The 19446-nt window shown below is 43.1% G+C and overlaps 1 long non-coding RNA gene across 1 annotated transcript; it reads left to right on the forward strand.

Annotated features, from left to right (window-relative positions):
- The first annotated feature begins 250 nt into the window (after positions 1-250).
- Positions 251-18172, forward strand: LOC142475224 (uncharacterized). Its single transcript, XR_012790805.1, has 10 exons — positions 251-319; positions 3351-3470; positions 4491-4586; positions 7686-7789; positions 9022-9132; positions 11531-11652; positions 12671-12766; positions 14211-14314; positions 15547-15657; positions 18057-18172. It is a non-coding gene; the product is annotated as an uncharacterized LOC142475224 (long non-coding RNA).
- Positions 18173-19446: the final 1274 nt, after the last annotated feature.

Here is a 19446-nt window from a genome sequence, read left to right on the forward strand (position 1 = left end):
TGCGGAGCTGGTACTTACGACGGGCACTTATTGTTTTATCAGTACTGCGTACCTGACTCTACCGGCCTACTTTCAACACTAGTACAATATGTGCTTCACTACGAGTGAGTGGGGAATATTGGCATCACACAGTCACTGTTGAATATGCCATTCAATCCATTTTGAAAATAGTAATGCAATGTGGTTTTGTTTTGTTTGCTTTTTGCAGTAATGAAGAATGGATAAGTTATATTAAAATTAAATTGGAGGGGAACTGGATTCAGCATTTCATCATGAACTCTGCACTTGTGAGAATTTACCTTCTTGAATGCCCTGACAGGTACACGCAACTTTAAGACTATAATCTGCTGTGCAAGCTTTCGTGCTATACCTCCCCCTCAGGTTTTGATTTATACATTTGCTCCCTCAAGTCATGTCCTCTAATATTTGAAAGCTCTCTCCTAGCATTTTCTCTCTACCACAGAACGTCATCCCAATGTAACCTCTCTCTTGTTCTCTCTGCTTGCTGTTTCCTCACTCCTCTGTTAAACTTTTCTAATTTCTCTAACTTCCACACTCCTGCTTTTATCCACATGTTCTCTTTCCTTCCCCTACCTTTGCATGTGTCTACACACTGCACCATTTGTACAGACCTCTATTGCAGCTATTTCTGCACTGCTCAATGAAAAGCACTCTTTAATATCCTATTCTCTGTGCCCCCTCTCTCTGCGCCCCCTCTTTTGGCGCCTCCTCTCTCTGCGCCCCCTCTCTCTGCGCCTATCTGTCTCATTCTCTCTACGTCCCTCTCTCTCTACATAGAGCTATCTCTGTCTCTCTCTACACCTATCTCTGTGTCTCCTTCTATGTTTGCTGATGTGTGGGATATCTCTTATAATCTTGAACCTGCTCATATACACATCGGGCCTCCCTGCCTCTGCCTCCCTGCTAAGAGTGTTAACCTATCTAATGTAATCCACATTCCTTTCCTTACACGCAACATTAAGACTATAATCTGCTGTGCAAGCTTTCGTGCTATACCTCCCCCTCAGGTTTTGATTTATACATTTGCTCCCTCAATTCATGTCCTCTAATATTTGAAAGCTCTCTCCTAGCATTTTCTCTTTACCACAGAACGTCATCCCAATGTAACCTCTCTCTTGTTCTTTCTGCTTGCTGTTTCCTCACTCCTCTGTTAAACTTTTCTAATTTCTCTAACTTCCACACTCCTGCTTTTATCCACATGTTCTCCTCTTTCCTTCCCCTACCTTTGCATGTGTCTACACACTGCACCATTTGTACAGACCTCTATTGCAGCTATTTCTGCACTGCTCAATGAAAAGCACTCTTTAATATCCTATTCTCTGTGCCCCCTCTCTCTGCGCCCCCTCTTTTGGCGCCTCCTCTCTCTGCGCCCCCTCTCTCTGCGCCTATCTGTCTCATTCTCTCTACGTCCCTCTCTCTCTACATAGAGCTATCTCTGTCTCTCTCTACACCTATCTCTGTGTCTCCTTCTATGTTTGCTGATGTGTGGGATATCTCTTATAATCTTGAACCTGCTCATATACACATCGGGCCTCCCTGCTAAGAGTGTTAACCTATCTAATGTAATCCACATTCCTTTCCTTACTTTTCTCTTCCCTTCTCCTATGCCATCTGGAATGTCCGTTCTCTGACTAACAAGGCTCTAGTTGTACATGACCTCTTCTGCTCTCATCATTCACAATCAGTCATTCCCCTCACCCCATCTTACCTGTCCCACTGATTTGCCTCTGCTTAATTAAACTCTCCTCTGACATCTACTCTAACCTCTCTGCTCTCTCTCTCTTTCCGCTTAAACTAACAATCTTATTAACTCTTACAATGCTATCCTCCTATCTATATGCCCCCTCTAGGCTCTGACACACTTGTCCCTCTAGCCCACACCCTTGGCTAAATTCCCAAACATGTTCATCACACTTCCACTCGCTGTTCTTAATGCCTATGAAGGAAATCACACAATTGATATTTGATTTTTCTACAGTAAAAATGTCTCCAGTCCTGTATAAAGCTGCTCTCTGGGGCCAAACCACACTACTTTTTTTTCACATTCATCAACACTCAAATTTAATTTACGCTGTCTTTTTTTCCCTGTATTTGACTCCCTCCACTAACCTTCTCCTCACACTTGCCATCCTTCCTTCACTTCTCCTCAAGCATTTGACTACTTCAGAGGCAAGGTGGATGCCACCCACAAGGAGATTCCTTCTGTCCCTTCCCCCTTCTCTCCTTCTACCTAATTCTCCTTCTGCATTTGACTCCTTTTCTTCTCTTACAGAGCTGGAAGCTAATCATCTTCTCTTCTCCCTCTACCACATGCCCTCTAGATCGTATCCCCTCACACCTTACTGCATCTCTTAGTCCCCACTCTCACCCACATCTTCAATTCCTCCCTATTCTCTGGCTCTTTACCCTCTTACTTTAAGCCTGTAGTGGTCACCCTTTTCTCAGAAACAACCTACACCCTATGTGCCTTACTAACTACCGCCCTGTATCCCTCCTGCTGTTTGTCTCCTAATTGCTAGAATGTCAACATTCTTAAATCACATTCCCTCCTGGATCCTTTACAACCTGCCTTTCGTACAGCTCGTTCTACAGACTGTGCTTAAAGCAAATTCCCAAGGTCACTTTTCCCTACTAATCCTACTTGATCTATCTGCTGCGTTTGATGCTCTCAATCACTCTCCTCCTTCATATTCTAAACTCTCTCTTGGTATCCGTAACACAGTTCTATCCTGGTTTTCATCATAACTTTCCTGTCACACATTCTCCATCTCTGTTGCTAACATGTCTTCGTCTTCTATTGATCTGTCTGTGGGTATACATCAGGGCTCTGTTCTGAGATCTCTCTTTCTCTCTACATACTATCATTTGGTGACCTCATCAACTCTTTGTGACAATCCTATAAATAACAAATACAAATATCAGGTCATGGGAATAAGTGATTTGGACATAAAAGTAACATTTCGGAAGTGTGGACAACTAATACATCTTGTAGATTGCCTTTACAGTGTGATGTCATTGATTCAGTAGATTGTGTGCAGACCAGGACTGCAGTACAGTGTCACTCACATGGATGACTTGCGTGGTAGAAGCTCAAGAACAAGGATGTCAAACTCCAGTCCTCGAGGGCAGCAAACAGGCCAGGTTTTCAGGATATCCCTACTGAAAACCTGGCCTGTTTGGGACCCTCGAGGACTGGAGTTTGACATGCATGCTCTAGAAGGAGCACAGCTGTGGGTGGGAGGTGGATTTGCTTTGCATCAAATGGTTTGGAGCAAGGTTTATTGTATGTATTATCATAATAACAATGCAATGCTTAACTTTTATTTCAGGAGGGATGACTGCAGAACAGAAGTGAATATTGAAGCCATGTGTTCCTTTTCTTGCAAAAGAGAAAATTTGAAGGACAGTTGAAGAGAAGGAAAATTACTACACAGAGACAGATAAGCAATGTGTATATTTCTCATTTACCATTTAGTATTTGTCGTTTTATTGACTCCACACAATCCGGCTGCTACGGGTTTCACATTGAATATTTTCATCTCTACTCTACCCCTTCCTGTGATCTGAACCATGCAAGTTTTCGTTGATTCAATACATCATGAGTAGAGGGTGGCTACAGTATGAAGTAAAGACCCAAGGACCACATCTACTACCATTCATAACAAGAACATGTGCAGTAGCGCACAGCTGCAGTTCTATGTGATTGTTATGAAAGGTTGAGGTGGTTCAATTCTATGAATCTGGAGTGGGATGGATCCTGTTTGCATCATATGGTTTCATCTAGGCCAGTAGATTATATAACTCTCAGTACAGGTTACACATGGCATCAGTATTAGTGATTTAAAGAGGAGGAAAGCTTCAATGTGGAGAACAAAGCCAAGTAATGTTGAAGTTACTCCTTTTACCATTTACTTGGTCAGTCTGTACTGTCTACTCCCCACACAGCTGCTAAGGATCTTCCATTTTAAATACTTTCACCTCCTATTCTGCACTGCTTTGCTGCCCATTATTCAGAGATGCGTTCCAGTCATGTTTACCACTCTGAATCTCTCTGCAGTCATTGGTTCAGCACATCATGGGTAGAGCATGGCTACAGATACAGCAAGCTATTATTATTTTACCGGCTGATCATCCATAATATTGCATTAAAACATAGAATATCACTTAATTTCCAAAAGATTCAGTGATGCTGATAATGCCGAATCTCACAACATTTCCCATCATAATGCCATAATGCACCAGTGGGAGAAATAATCCTTGCTATATCTGTACATTGTGTGACGTATTACCTCCATGACCAATGAGAGCAAGTACATCTTCTGTATAGAGCGGCTGTGTTATGATGCAGTTATTGATCATCATTGACATAATCACAAGAATCTTATGCAAAGGGAAATTGTCCGCAGCGAAGTGAGATTTCAGCCCCCAAACGTCTGTAATATTAATGCAATGTCTTACTTTTGTTGCAGTGAACACTGAAGAGACGGATCTACTACAACATTGTACAGGATGAGCATACGCTACAAGCAGCAAAATGATCTTGCAGTTGACAGTATGTTGTTCTGGTAATGTGCACAATTATTATTTATGGGCTACACACCACAGTGCTGGACATATTCTGTTAACTTCAACTCTACTCCTAACATGGAGATGTCTTCCTGGTGTTACTGATTCAGTACATCATATGCACAGTGTGGTTATGATATGATGGATTGATTTAATGAACCCACCAACCAATGATGACATCTGCATCATCTTCTGTAAAGTGCAGCTACAGCATGATATTATCAGCATTTGGTGCGGTATAATCAGAGGTATCTATGTGCTTTTGTGCCTGTTTTAAGTCCTCCAGCTTAACGCCCCTACACCTCCCACTACACAGGCATACTTGCTTATGCATACACTGACATCTGGCATACCTACACACACCCCAGGGCCACTTCCTTCCCCTGATGTCAGGGAGAGGATGGGCATGCAGAGTGCAGTAAGTCTCCACGTTACTCTGGCCAACAGTCTTGGCCTACCTCCAGCATCTGTCACCCACAACATCTGTTCCCTCCTTGTAAAGTGCTGAACTATCTCACCTGGGTCAGTGCTATAGCTGATCACAGTGCCCGATCAGGATGTCACTGTGACAGGCAGCAGTGCAGATTGACCGGTCAATCAATGCAGTGCCGCAACATATGCACTAAATGAGATTTCCGTGCCCCCAGTCAGGTTACTCCCTGGTCAGTGACCCTGCTCACACCCTCCCCTAGTTCCTCCTCTGATCATTGGCCATTGCCAAACCAATTGCGTCCATAGTCAACTCTATCCTGTCTGCAGGCCATATCCCTAAGACCTGGAAAACTGCCAGAGTTGTCCCAATCTTCAAAAGTGGGGACAAAAACACTGTCTCAAACTACAGGCCAATCTCACTTCTCCCAATTCTATCCAAAGTTATGGAAAAATGTGTCCACTCCCAATTAAGCGAGTTCTACACCAAGACAAATTTCCCTAGCCAATTCCAGTCTGGGTTTCGTCCCAAACACTCCACCGTAACTACCCTGCTAAAAGTTTGCAATGAAATCCAGTGTGGAATGGAACGGGGACAACTCACTGGTGCAGTATTCCTAGATTTTGCAAAGGCTTTTGACACAGTTGATCATGCTATCCTGCTTAACAAACTCCAGAGCTCTGGAATAGGGAAACATGCTTTAAACTGGTTTCAGTCCTACCTATCAGGAAGATCCCAACATGTGTCCATCTCAGGCTCTAACTCCAACCCCCTGGATATCACCTGTGGTGTCCCGCAAGGCTCTGTTCTGGGGCCCCTACTCTTCTCAGTGTTCATTAATGATCTTCCCACAGCTTGTAAGGAAGCCTCAATACACATGTATGCAGATGACACAATCCTGTATGCACACAGCCATAGCCTCTCTGACCTTCAACACATACTTCAGTCTGACTTTTTGAGACTCGAAAACTGGATTTCCCAAAACAAACTGTTTTTAAACACTGACAAGACTGTAACAATGGTATTTGGGACCAAGACTAAATTTGTAAAGCTTCCAGTGACTGAGCTCCTGATTAGAACCAACGCTAAAACCACCCTAACACCTGTCACTAGTTTTAAATACCTGGGCTTATGGTTTGACTCCCACTTAACATTCGGGATGCACATTGATACCCTGACAACCAAGACCTATGCCAAACTAGGGGTACTTTACAGGAACAAATCCTCCCTAAGTCTCCTGGTCAGAAAGCGTATTGCACAGCAGATGCTAATGCCAATTATTGACTATGGAGACATAGTATATGGCTCGGCTCCTCAAACCCACCTTAGCAAACTTGACACCCTCTACAATTCAATTTGTCGTTTTGTTCTCCAATGCAACTACAACACACATCACTGCGAAATGCTCAAAGAACTAGATTGGTCATCACTAGAGTCTAGGCGCAAAGTTCACCTTTCCTGTCTCACCCTCAAATACTTTCTGGGCAAGCTACCCAGCTACCTGAACAAGCTCCTCACCCCTACCACATGCAGTACCTATCACCTGAGATCAGACTCCAAAAGACTATTCATGGTCCCAAGACTCAACAAAGTATCCGGACGTTCCTCCTTCTCCTTCCGTGCACCCCAAAACTGGAACAACCTACCAGAGACTCTCACATCCACCACCAGCTTAAGTTCTTTCAAATCTAAGGCTGTCTCACACTTTAATCTGGTCTGTAACTGTTTCATAAGCTCATAATATATATTTTCTTTAACTGTGCATGCAATGTCTTGTATATAAATGTATACCTTGTTCATTTATGTAACTGTATTTGTAACCATGTATTATTTGTTTTACTCTGTGCCCAGGACATACTTGAAAACGAGAGGTAACTCTCAATGTATTACTTCCTGGTAAAATATTTTATAAATAAATAAATAAATAAATCACAATTATCTCTCTTGGAGAGTGTAGCAAATTGGAGTTGGGGGAATCTCACCTCTGCCATGCATGGTCACAATCTGGGCACAGGACCCAAATAGTGGGCAATGTGGCACTTCTTACAGTAGAGAATAAGTAACTTTATTCTTTACTTGTGTATTAAGGACCTTATTTGCATTAAATTCAGTCCACATGGGACCAAGACTTTCTGGCTTACTGAACAAAGTGGAATTGTTTCGTAGAGGGTGGAGAATTGTATTTTATCTGAAATTACCCCCTCTGCACAAAATACAAACAATTATACCCATACAAGTACCTTGTGGAAGTTGTTGCCCTCTATCTTCCTGTGGTCTCTCCCTGTTTCTCACCGTGCCTCCTCCCATTTCCTTGCACCTCTGCGTCTCCGCATATATCCCTATACTCAGAGCCGGCTCCGGTCAGTGACATGGGATGCCCAAATATGAGCATACCCATATATGGGCATCCATGCCACTGACCGGAGCCCGCTCTGTTGCGGATATGGAGAGAGACTGGGAGATTTACATCCCCTTATAATTCATATGGTGCATAGTACCGGCACGTATTGTTTTACCGGTACTGTGTACCTTCCTACTTTCACACTGGTACAGTATATGCTGCAGTGGGACTGAGAGGGATATATTGGTAACACATAGTCATTGTTGGGGGAATTCAATCCATTTTGAAAATAGTAATGAAATGTTTTTTACTTTTCTTTTTTTTCAGTAATGAAGAATGAAACATTTCTGTTAAAATTGAATTGGAGGTGAACTGGATTCATCATCAACTCTGCACCAGTGTGAATTGATGTTCTTTAATGTTCTGATAAGGTACATGCAACATCTCTTCCTCAACCCCTGCACCACTCTCTGCCTCTTGCCTCTCTCTCTCCACCTCCCTGCTAAGCGTATTAACCCATCTAATGTAATCCACATTCCATGTCTCACTTTACTCTTCACTTCTCACGTGCCCTCTGGAATGACTGCTCTCTGACTAACAAGGTCTATTTGTACATGACCTCTTCTGCTCTCATCCACCACCTCTCATTCCCCTCACCCCTGTCCTACTCGATACCTCAGCTTAATTGAACTCTCTCCTCTGACATCTACCCTTATCTCTAACCTCTCCTCACTTTCTGCTTAAACTAACTATCTTGTTAACTTTTACAATGCTATCATCTCCTCCTCCCTCCTCCTCCTTCCTCCTCCCTCCTCCATTATATATATACCCCTTCTAGGCTCTGACACACTCATCCCTCTAAGGCCATGATTATCATGGGCACATGCTTGGTCGTCCACAGTGCGTGCGAGCGATGCAGAGCCGCCTCGGACCTCAGTGCAGGGATTGCTGCATACCCCCAGCATCTGTCACCCACAAACAATACACACACTAATACTCCCCACAATACACACTATAATACCTCCTCAATACTAATCTCCCCAATAATATTATAGCTCCAAACACAATATACACAACACCCTTACACAAGATACACAATCTAGTACTCTCCTCTGCACCCCTACACACAATATAATACTCCCACACACACAATATACACACTACCCTCCTACCCCCATAAAATACAACCAATAATACACACACACTTTGTGGATGTTGGGACCAGCTCCCGGCATGCACCAGTGAAAGAGAGAGGCCCGCAGAAGCTCGGAAGAACTCCCTCCATCCGTGCCTTCCTCCGTTTCACATCTTCTCCCTGTCTCTCTCCCTCCCTTTCCTTGCATCTCCCTGCGTCTTTACGTATACCCAGTCAGTGACGGCTCTGGTCACGTGATGCCTTAATATGGGCTTATCCATATATGTTCATCCACGTCACTAATGTGATGCCCGCACTGTTGCGGAGCTGGTACTTACGACGGGCACTTATTGTTTTATCAGTACTGCGTACCTGACTCTACCGGCCTACTTTCAACACTAGTACAATATGTGCTTCACTACGAGTGAGTGGGGAATATTGGCATCACACAGTCACTGTTGAATATGCCATTCAATCCATTTTGAAAATAGTAATGCAATGTGGTTTTGTTTTGTTTGCTTTTTGCAGTAATGAAGAATGGAAAAGTTATATTAAAATTAAATTGGAGGGGGACTAGATTCAGCATTTCATCATGAACTCTGCACTTGTGAGAATTTAACTTCTTGAATACCCTGACAGGTACACGCAACATTAAGACTATAATCTGCTGTGCAAGCTTTCGTGCTATACCTCCCCCTCAGGTTTTGATTTATACATTTGCTCCCTCAATTCATGTCCTCTAATATTTGAAAGCTCTCTCCTAGCATTTTCTCTTTACCACAGAACGTCATCCCAATGTAACCTCTCTCTTGTTCTTTCTGCTTGCTGTTTCCTCACTCCTCTGTTAAACTTTTCTAATTTCTCTAACTTCCACACTCCTGCTTTTATCCACATGTTCTCCTCTTTCCTTCCCCTACCTTTGCATGTGTCTACACACTGCACCATTTGTACAGACCTCTATTGCAGCTATTTCTGCACTGCTCAATGAAAAGCACTCTTTAATATCCTATTCTCTGTGCCCCCTCTCTCTGCGCCCCCTCTTTTGGCGCCTCCTCTCTCTGCGCCCCCTCTCTCTGCGCCTATCTGTCTCATTCTCTCTACGTCCCTCTCTCTCTACATAGAGCTATCTCTGTCTCTCTCTACACCTATCTCTGTGTCTCCTTCTATGTTTGCTGATGTGTGGGATATCTCTTATAATCTTGAACCTGCTCATATACACATCGGGCCTCCCTGCCTCTGCCTCCCTGCTAAGAGTGTTAACCTATCTAATGTAATCCACATTCCTTTCCTTACTTTTCTCTTCCCTTCTCCTATGCCATCTGGAATGTCCGTTCTCTGACTAACAAGGCTCTAGTTGTACATGACCTCTTCTGCTCTCATCATTCACAATCAGTCATTCCCCTCACCCCATCTTACCTGTCCCACTGATTTGCCTCTGCTTAATTAAACTCTCCTCTGACATCTACTCTAACCTCTCTGCTCTCTCTCTCTTTCCGCTTAAACTAACAATCTTATTAACTCTTACAATGCTATCCTCCTATCTATATGCCCCCTCTAGGCTCTGACACACTTGTCCCTCTAGCCCACACCCTTGGCTAAATTCCCAAACATGTTCATCACACTTCCACTCGCTGTTCTTAATGCCTATGAAGGAAATCACACAATTGATATTTGATTTTTCTACAGTAAAAATGTCTCCAGTCCTGTATAAAGCTGCTCTCTGGGGCCAAACCACACTACTTTTTTTTCACATTCATCAACACTCAAATTTAATTTACGCTGTCTTTTTTTCCCTGTATTTGACTCCCTCCACTAACCTTCTCCTCACACTTGCCATCCTTCCTTCACTTCTCCTCAAGCATTTGACTACTTCAGAGGCAAGGTGGATGCCACCCACAAGGAGATTCCTTCTGTCCCTTCCCCCTTCTCTCCTTCTACCTAATTCTCCTTCTGCATTTGACTCCTTTTCTTCTCTTACAGAGCTGGAAGCTAATCATCTTCTCTTCTCCCTCTACCACATGCCCTCTAGATCGTATCCCCTCACACCTTACTGCATCTCTTAGTCCCCACTCTCACCCACATCTTCAATTCCTCCCTATTCTCTGGCTCTTTACCCTCTTACTTTAAGCCTGTAGTGGTCACCCTTTTCTCAGAAACAACCTACACCCTATGTGCCTTACTAACTACCGCCCTGTATCCCTCCTGCTGTTTGTCTCCTAATTGCTAGAATGTCAACATTCTTAAATCACATGCCCTCCTGGATCCTTTACAACCTGCCTTTCGTACAGCTCGTTCTACAGACTGTGCTTAAAGCAAATTCCCAAGGTCACTTTTCCCTACTAATCCTACTTGATCTATCTGCTGCGTTTGATGCTCTCAATCACTCTCCTCCTTCATATTCTAAACTCTCTCTTGGTATCCGTAACACAGTTCTATCCTGGTTTTCATCATAACTTTCCTGTCACACATTCTCCATCTCTGTTGCTAACATGTCTTCGTCTTCTATTGATCTGTCTGTGGGTATACATCAGGGCTCTGTTCTGAGATCTCTCTTTCTCTCTACATACTATCATTTGGTGACCTCATCAACTCTTTGTGACAATCCTATAAATAACAAATACAAATATCAGGTCATGGGAATAAGTGATTTGGACATAAAAGTAACATTTCGGAAGTGTGGACAACTAATACATCTTGTAGATTGCCTTTACAGTGTGATGTCATTGATTCAGTAGATTGTGTGCAGACCAGGACTGCAGTACAGTGTCACTCACATGGATGACTTGCGTGGTAGAAGCTCAAGAACAAGGATGTCAAACTCCAGTCCTCGAGGGCAGCAAACAGGCCAGGTTTTCAGGATATCCCTACTGAAAACCTGGCCTGTTTGGGACCCTCGAGGACTGGAGTTTGACATGCATGCTCTAGAAGGAGCACAGCTGTGGGTAGGAGGTGGATTTGCTTTGCATCAAATGGTTTGGAGCAAGGTTTATTGTATGTATTATCATAATAACAATGCAATGCTTAACTTTTATTTCAGGAGGGATGACTGCAGAACAGAAGTGAATATTGAAGCCATGTGTTCCTTTTCTTGCAAAAGAGAAAATTTGAAGGACAGTTGAAGAGAAGGAAAATTACTACACAGAGACAGATAAGCAATGTGTATATTTCTCATTTACCATTTAGTATTTGTCGTTTTATTGACTCCACACAATCCGGCTGCTACGGGTTTCACATTGAATATTTTCATCTCTACTCTACCCCTTCCTGTGATCTGAACCATGCAAGTTTTCGTTGATTCAATACATCATGAGTAGAGGGTGGCTACAGTATGAAGTAAAGACCCAAGGACCACATCTACTACCATTCATAACAAGAACATGTGCAGTAGCGCACAGCTGCAGTTCTATGTGATTGTTATGAAAGGTTGAGGTGGTTCAATTCTATGAATCTGGAGTGGGATGGATCCTGTTTGCATCATATGGTTTCATCTAGGCCAGTAGATTATATAACTCTCAGTACAGGTTACACATGGCATCAGTATTAGTGATTTAAAGAGGAGGAAAGCTTCAATGTGGAGAACAAAGCCAAGTAATGTTGAAGTTACTCCTTTTACCATTTACTTGGTCAGTCTGTACTGTCTACTCCCCACACAGCTGCTAAGGATCTTCCATTTTAAATACTTTCACCTCCTATTCTGCACTGCTTTGCTGCCCATTATTCAGAGATGCGTTCCAGTCATGTTTACCACTCTGAATCTCTCTGCAGTCATTGGTTCAGCACATCATGGGTAGAGCATGGCTACAGATACAGCAAGCTATTATTATTTTACCGGCTGATCATCCATAATATTGCATTAAAACATAGAATATCACTTAATTTCCAAAAGATTCAGTGATGCTGATAATGCAGAATCTCACAACATTTCCCATCATAATGCCATAATGCACCAGTGGGAGAAATAATCCTTGCTATATCTGTACATTGTGTGACGTATTACCTCCATGACCATTGAGAGCAAGTACATCTTCTGTATAGAGCGGCTGTGTTATGATGCAGTTATTGATCATCATTGACATAATCACAAGAATCTTATGCAAAGGGAAATTGTCCGCAGCGAAGTGAGATTTCAGCCCCCAAACGTCTGTAATATTAATGCAATGTCTTACTTTTGTTGCAGTGAACACTGAAGAGACGGATCTACTACAACATTGTACAGGATGAGCATACGCTACAAGCAGCAAAATGATCTTGCAGTTGACAGTATGTTGTTCTGGTAATGTGCACAATTATTATTTATGGGCTACACACCACAGTGCTGGACATATTCTGTTAACTTCAACTCTACTCCTAACATGGAGATGTCTTCCTGGTGTTACTGATTCAGTACATCATATGCACAGTGTGGTTATGATATGATGGATTGATTTAATGAACCCACCAACCAATGATGACATCTGCATCATCTTCTGTAAAGTGCAGCTACAGCATGATATTATCAGCATTTGGTGCGGTATAATCAGAGGTATCTATGTGCTTTTGTGCCTGTTTTAAGTCCTCCAGCTTAACGCCCCTACACCTCCCACTACACAGGCATACTTGCTTATGCATACACTGACATCTGGCATACCTACACACACCCCAGGGCCACTTCCTTCCCCTGATGTCAGGGAGAGGATGGGCATGCAGAGTGCAGTAAGTCTCCACGTTACTCTGGCCAACAGTCTTGGCCTACCTCCAGCATCTGTCACCCACAACATCTGTTCCCTCCTTGTAAAGTGCTGAACTATCTCACCTGGGTCAGTGCTATAGCTGATCACAGTGCCCGATCAGGATGTCACTGTGACAGGCAGCAGTGCAGATTGACCGGTCAATCAATGCAGTGCCGCAACATATGCACTAAATGAGATTTCCGTGCCCCCAGTCAGGTTACTCCCTGGTCAGTGACCCTGCTCACACCCTCCCCTAGTTCCTCCTCTGATCACAATTATCTCTCTTGGAGAGTGTAGCAAATTGGAGTTGGGGGAATCTCACCTCTGCCATGCATGGTCACAATCTGGGCACAGGACCCAAATAGTGGGCAATGTGGCACTTCTTACAGTAGAGAATAAGTAACTTTATTCTTTACTTGTGTATTAAGGACCTTATTTGCATTAAATTCAGTCCACATGGGACCAAGACTTTCTGGCTTACTGAACAAAGTGGAATTGTTTCGTAGAGGGTGGAGAATTGTATTTTATCTGAAATTACCCCCTCTGCACAAAATACAAACAATTATACCCATACAAGTACCTTGTGGAAGTTGTTGCCCTCTATCTTCCTGTGGTCTCTCCCTGTTTCTCACCGTGCCTCCTCCCATTTCCTTGCACCTCTGCGTCTCCGCATATATCCCTATACTCAGAGCCGGCTCCGGTCAGTGACATGGGATGCCCAAATATGAGCATACCCATATATGGGCATCCATGCCACTGACCGGAGCCCGCTCTGTTGCGGATATGGAGAGAGACTGGGAGATTTACATCCCCTTATAATTCATATGGTGCATAGTACCGGCACGTATTGTTTTACCGGTACTGTGTACCTTCCTACTTTCACACTGGTACAGTATATGCTGCAGTGGGACTGAGAGGGATATATTGGTAACACATAGTCATTGTTGGGGGAATTCAATCCATTTTGAAAATAGTAATGAAATGTTTTTTACTTTTCTTTTTTTTCAGTAATGAAGAATGAAACATTTCTGTTAAAATTGAATTGGAGGTGAACTGGATTCATCATCAACTCTGCACCAGTGTGAATTGATGTTCTTTAATGTTCTGATAAGGTACATGCAACATCTCTTCCTCAACCCCTGCACCACTCTCTGCCTCTTGCCTCTCTCTCTCCACCTCCCTGCTAAGCGTATTAACCCATCTAATGTAATCCACATTCCATGTCTCACTTTACTCTTCACTTCTCACGTGCCCTCTGGAATGACTGCTCTCTGACTAACAAGGTCTATTTGTACATGACCTCTTCTGCTCTCATCCACCACCTCTCATTCCCCTCACCCCTGTCCTACTCGATACCTCAGCTTAATTGAACTCTCTCCTCTGACATCTACCCTTATCTCTAACCTCTCCTCACTTTCTGCTTAAACTAACTATCTTGTTAACTTTTACAATGCTATCATCTCCTCCTCCCTCCTCCTCCTTCCTCCTCCCTCCTCCATTATATATATACCCCTTCTAGGCTCTGACACACTCATCCCTCTAAGGCCATGATTATCATGGGCACATGCTTGGTCGTCCACAGTGCGTGCGAGCGATGCAGAGCCGCCTCGGACCTCAGTGCAGGGATTGCTGCATACCCCCAGCATCTGTCACCCACAAACAATACACACACTAATACTCCCCACAATACACACTATAATACCTCCTCAATACTAATCTCCCCAATAATATTATAGCTCCAAACACAATATACACAACACCCTTACACAAGATACACAATCTAGTACTCTCCTCTGCACCCCTACACACAATATAATACTCCCACACACACAATATACACACTACCCTCCTACCCCCATAAAATACAACCAATAATACACACACACTTTGTGGATGTTGGGACCAGCTCCCGGCATGCACCAGTGAAAGAGAGAGGCCCGCAGAAGCTCGGAAGAACTCCCTCCATCCGTGCCTTCCTCCGTTTCACATCTTCTCCCTGTCTCTCTCCCTCCCTTTCCTTGCATCTCCCTGCGTCTTTACGTATACCCAGTCAGTGACGGCTCTGGTCACGTGATGCCTTAATATGGGCTTATCCATATATGTTCATCCACGTCACTAATGTGATGCCCGCACTGTTGCGGAGCTGGTACTTACGACGGGCACTTATTGTTTTATCAGTACTGCGTACCTGACTCTACCGGCCTACTTTCAACACTAGTACAATATGTGCTTCACTACGAGTGAGTGGGGAATATTGGCATCACACAGTCACTGTTGAATATGCCATTCAATCCATTTTGAAAATAGTAATGCAATGTGGTTTTGTTTTGTTTGCTTTTTGCAGTAATGAAGAATGGATAAGTTATATTAAAATTAAATTGGAGGGGAACTGGATTCAGCATTTCATCATGAACTCTGCACTTGTGAGAATTTAACTTCTTGAATACCCTGACAGGTACACGCAACATTAAGACTATAATCTGCTGTGCAAGCTTTCGTGCTATACCTCCCCCTCAGGTTTTGATTTATACATTTGCTCCCTCAATTCATGTCCTCTAATATTTGAAAGCTCTCTCCTAGCATTTTCTCTTTACCACAGAACGTCATCCCAATGTAACCTCTCTCTTGTTCTTTCTGCTTGCTGTTTCCTCACTCCTCTGTTAAACTTTTCTAATTTCTCTAACTTCCACACTCCTGCTTTTATCCACATGTTCTCCTCTTTCCTTCCCCTACCTTTGCATGTGTCTACACACTGCACCATTTGTACAGACCTCTATTGCAGCTATTTCTGCACTGCTCAATGAAAAGCACTCTTTAATATCCTATTCTCTGTGCCCCCTCTCTCTGCGCCCCCTCTTTTGGCGCCTCCTCTCTCTGCGCCCCCTCTCTCTGCGCCTATCTGTCTCATTCTCTCTACGTCCCTCTCTCTCTACATAGAGCTATCTCTGTCTCTCTCTACACCTATCTCTGTGTCTCCTTCTATGTTTGCTGATGTGTGGGATATCTCTTATAATCTTGAACCTGCTCATATACACATCGGGCCTCCCTGCCTCTGCCTCCCTGCTAAGAGTGTTAACCTATCTAATGTAATCCACATTCCTTTCCTTACTTTTCTCTTCCCTTCTCCTATGCCATCTGGAATGTCCGTTCTCTGACTAACAAGGCTCTAGTTGTACATGACCTCTTCTGCTCTCATCATTCACAATCAGTCATTCCCCTCACCCCATCTTACCTGTCCCACTGATTTGCCTCTGCTTAATTAAACTCTCCTCTGACATCTACTCTAACCTCTCTGCTCTCTCTCTCTTTCCGCTTAAACTAACAATCTTATTAACTCTTACAATGCTATCCTCCTATCTATATGCCCCCTCTAGGCTCTGACACACTTGTCCCTCTAGCCCACACCCTTGGCTAAATTCCCAAACATGTTCATCACACTTCCACTCGCTGTTCTTAATGCCTATGAAGGAAATCACACAATTGATATTTGATTTTTCTACAGTAAAAATGTCTCCAGTCCTGTATAAAGCTGCTCTCTGGGGCCAAACCACACTACTTTTTTTTCACATTCATCAACACTCAAATTTAATTTACGCTGTCTTTTTTTCCCTGTATTTGACTCCCTCCACTAACCTTCTCCTCACACTTGCCATCCTTCCTTCACTTCTCCTCAAGCATTTGACTACTTCAGAGGCAAGGTGGATGCCACCCACAATGAGATTCCTTCTGTCCCTTCCCCCTTCTCTCCTTCTACCTAATTCTCCTTCTGCATTTGACTCCTTTTCTTCTCTTACAGAGCTGGAAGCTAATCATCTTCTCTTCTCCCTCTACCACATGCCCTCTAGATCGTATCCCCTCACACCTTACTGCATCTCTTAGTCCCCACTCTCACCCACATCTTCAATTCCTCCCTATTCCCTAGGCTCTTTACCCTCTTACTTTAAGCCTGTAGTGGTCACCCTTTTCTCAGAAACAACCTACACCCTATGTGCCTTACTAACTACCGCCCTGTATCCCTCCTGCTGTTTGTCTCCTAATTGCTAGAATGTCAACATTCTTAAATCACATTCCCTCCTGGATCCTTTACAACCTGCCTTTCGTACAGCTCGTTCTACAGACTGTGCTTAAAGCAAATTCCCAAGGTCACTTTTCCCTACTAATCCTACTTGATCTATCTGCTGCGTTTGATGCTCTCAATCACTCTCCTCCTTCATATTCTAAACTCTCTCTTGGTATCCGTAACACAGTTCTATCCTGGTTTTCATCATAACTTTCCTGTCACACATTCTCCATCTCTGTTGCTAACATGTCTTCGTCTTCTATTGATCTGTCTGTGGGTATACATCAGGGCTCTGTTCTGAGATCTCTCTTTCTCTCTACATACTATCATTTGGTGACCTCATCAACTCTTTGTGACAATCCTATAAATAACAAATACAAATATCAGGTCATGGGAATAAGTGATTTGGACATAAAAGTAACATTTCGGAAGTGTGGACAACTAATACATCTTGTAGATTGCCTTTACAGTGTGATGTCATTGATTCAGTAGATTGTGTGCAGACCAGGACTGCAGTACAGTGTCACTCACATGGATGACTTGCGTGGTAGAAGCTCAAGAACAAGGATGTCAAACTCCAGTCCTCGAGGGCAGCAAACAGGCCAGGTTTTCAGGATATCCCTACTGAAAACCTGGCCTGTTTGGGACCCTCGAGGACTGGAGTTTGACATGCATGCTCTAGAAGGAGCACAGCTGTGGGTGGGAGGTGGATTTGCTTTGCATCAAATGGTTTGGAGCAAGGTTTATTGTATGTATTATCATAATAACAATGCAATGCTTAACTTTTATTTCAGGAGGGATGACTGCAGAACAGAAGTGAATATTGAAGCCATGTGTTCCTTTTCTTGCAAAAGAGAAAATTTGAAGGACAGTTGAAGAGAAGGAAAATTACTACACAGAGACAGATAAGCAATGTGTATATTTCTCATTTACCATTTAGTATTTGTCGTTTTATTGACTCCACACAATCCGGCTGCTACGGGTTTCACATTGAATATTTTCATCTCTACTCTACCCCTTCCTGTGATCTGAACCATGCAAGTTTTCGTTGATTCAATACATCATGAGTAGAGTGTGGCTACAGTATGAAGTAAAGACCCAAGGACCACATCTACTACCATTCATAACAAGAACATGTGCAGTAGCGCACAGCTGCAGTTCTATGTGATTGTTATGAAAGGTTGAGGTGGTTCAATTCTATGAATCTGGAGTGGGATGGATCCTGTTTGCATCATATGGTTTCATCTAGGCCAGTAGATTATATAACTCTCAGTACAGGTTACACATGGCATCCGTATTAGTGATTTAAAGAGGAGGAAAGCTTCAATGTGGAGAACAAAGCCAAGTAATGTTGAAGTTACTCCTTTTACCATTTACTTGGTCAGTCTGTACTGTCTACTCTCCACACAGCTGCTAAGGATCTTCCATTTTAAATACTTTCACCTCCTATTCTGCACTGCTTTGCTGCCCATTATTCAGAGATGCGTTCCAGTCATGTTTAGCACTCTGAATCTCTCTGCAGTCATTGGTTCAGCACATCATGGGTAGAGCATGGCTACAGATACAGCAAGCTATTATTATTTTACCGGCTGATCACCCATAATATTGCATTAAAACATAGAATATCACTTAATTTCCAAAAGATTCAGTGATGCTGATAATGCAGAATCTCACAACATTTCCCATCATAATGCCATAATGCACAAGTGGGAGAAATAATCCTTGCTATATCTGTACATTGTGTGACGTATTACCTCAATGACCGATGAGAGCAAGTACATCTTCTGTATAGAGCGGCTGTGTTATGATGCAGTTATTGATCATCATTGACATAATCACAAGAATCTTATGCAAAGGGAAATTGTCCGCAGCGAAGTGAGATTTCAGCCCCCAAACGTCTGTAATATTAATGCAATGTCTTACTTTTGTTGCAGTGAACACTGAAGAGACGGATCTACTACAACACTGTACAGGATGAGCATACGCTACAAGCAGCAAAATGATCTTGCAGTTGACAGTATGTTGTTCTGGTAATGTGCACAATTATTATTTATGGGCTACACACCACAGTGCTGGACATATTCTGTTAACTTCAACTCTACTCCTAACATGGAGATGTCTTCCTGGTGTTACTGATTCAGTACATCATATGCACAGTGTGGTTATGATATGATGGATTGATTT

Source organism: Ascaphus truei, unplaced genomic scaffold (genome assembly GCF_040206685.1).
Source record: "Ascaphus truei isolate aAscTru1 unplaced genomic scaffold, aAscTru1.hap1 HAP1_SCAFFOLD_1115, whole genome shotgun sequence".
Classification (NCBI taxonomy): domain Eukaryota; kingdom Metazoa; phylum Chordata; class Amphibia; order Anura; family Ascaphidae; genus Ascaphus; species Ascaphus truei.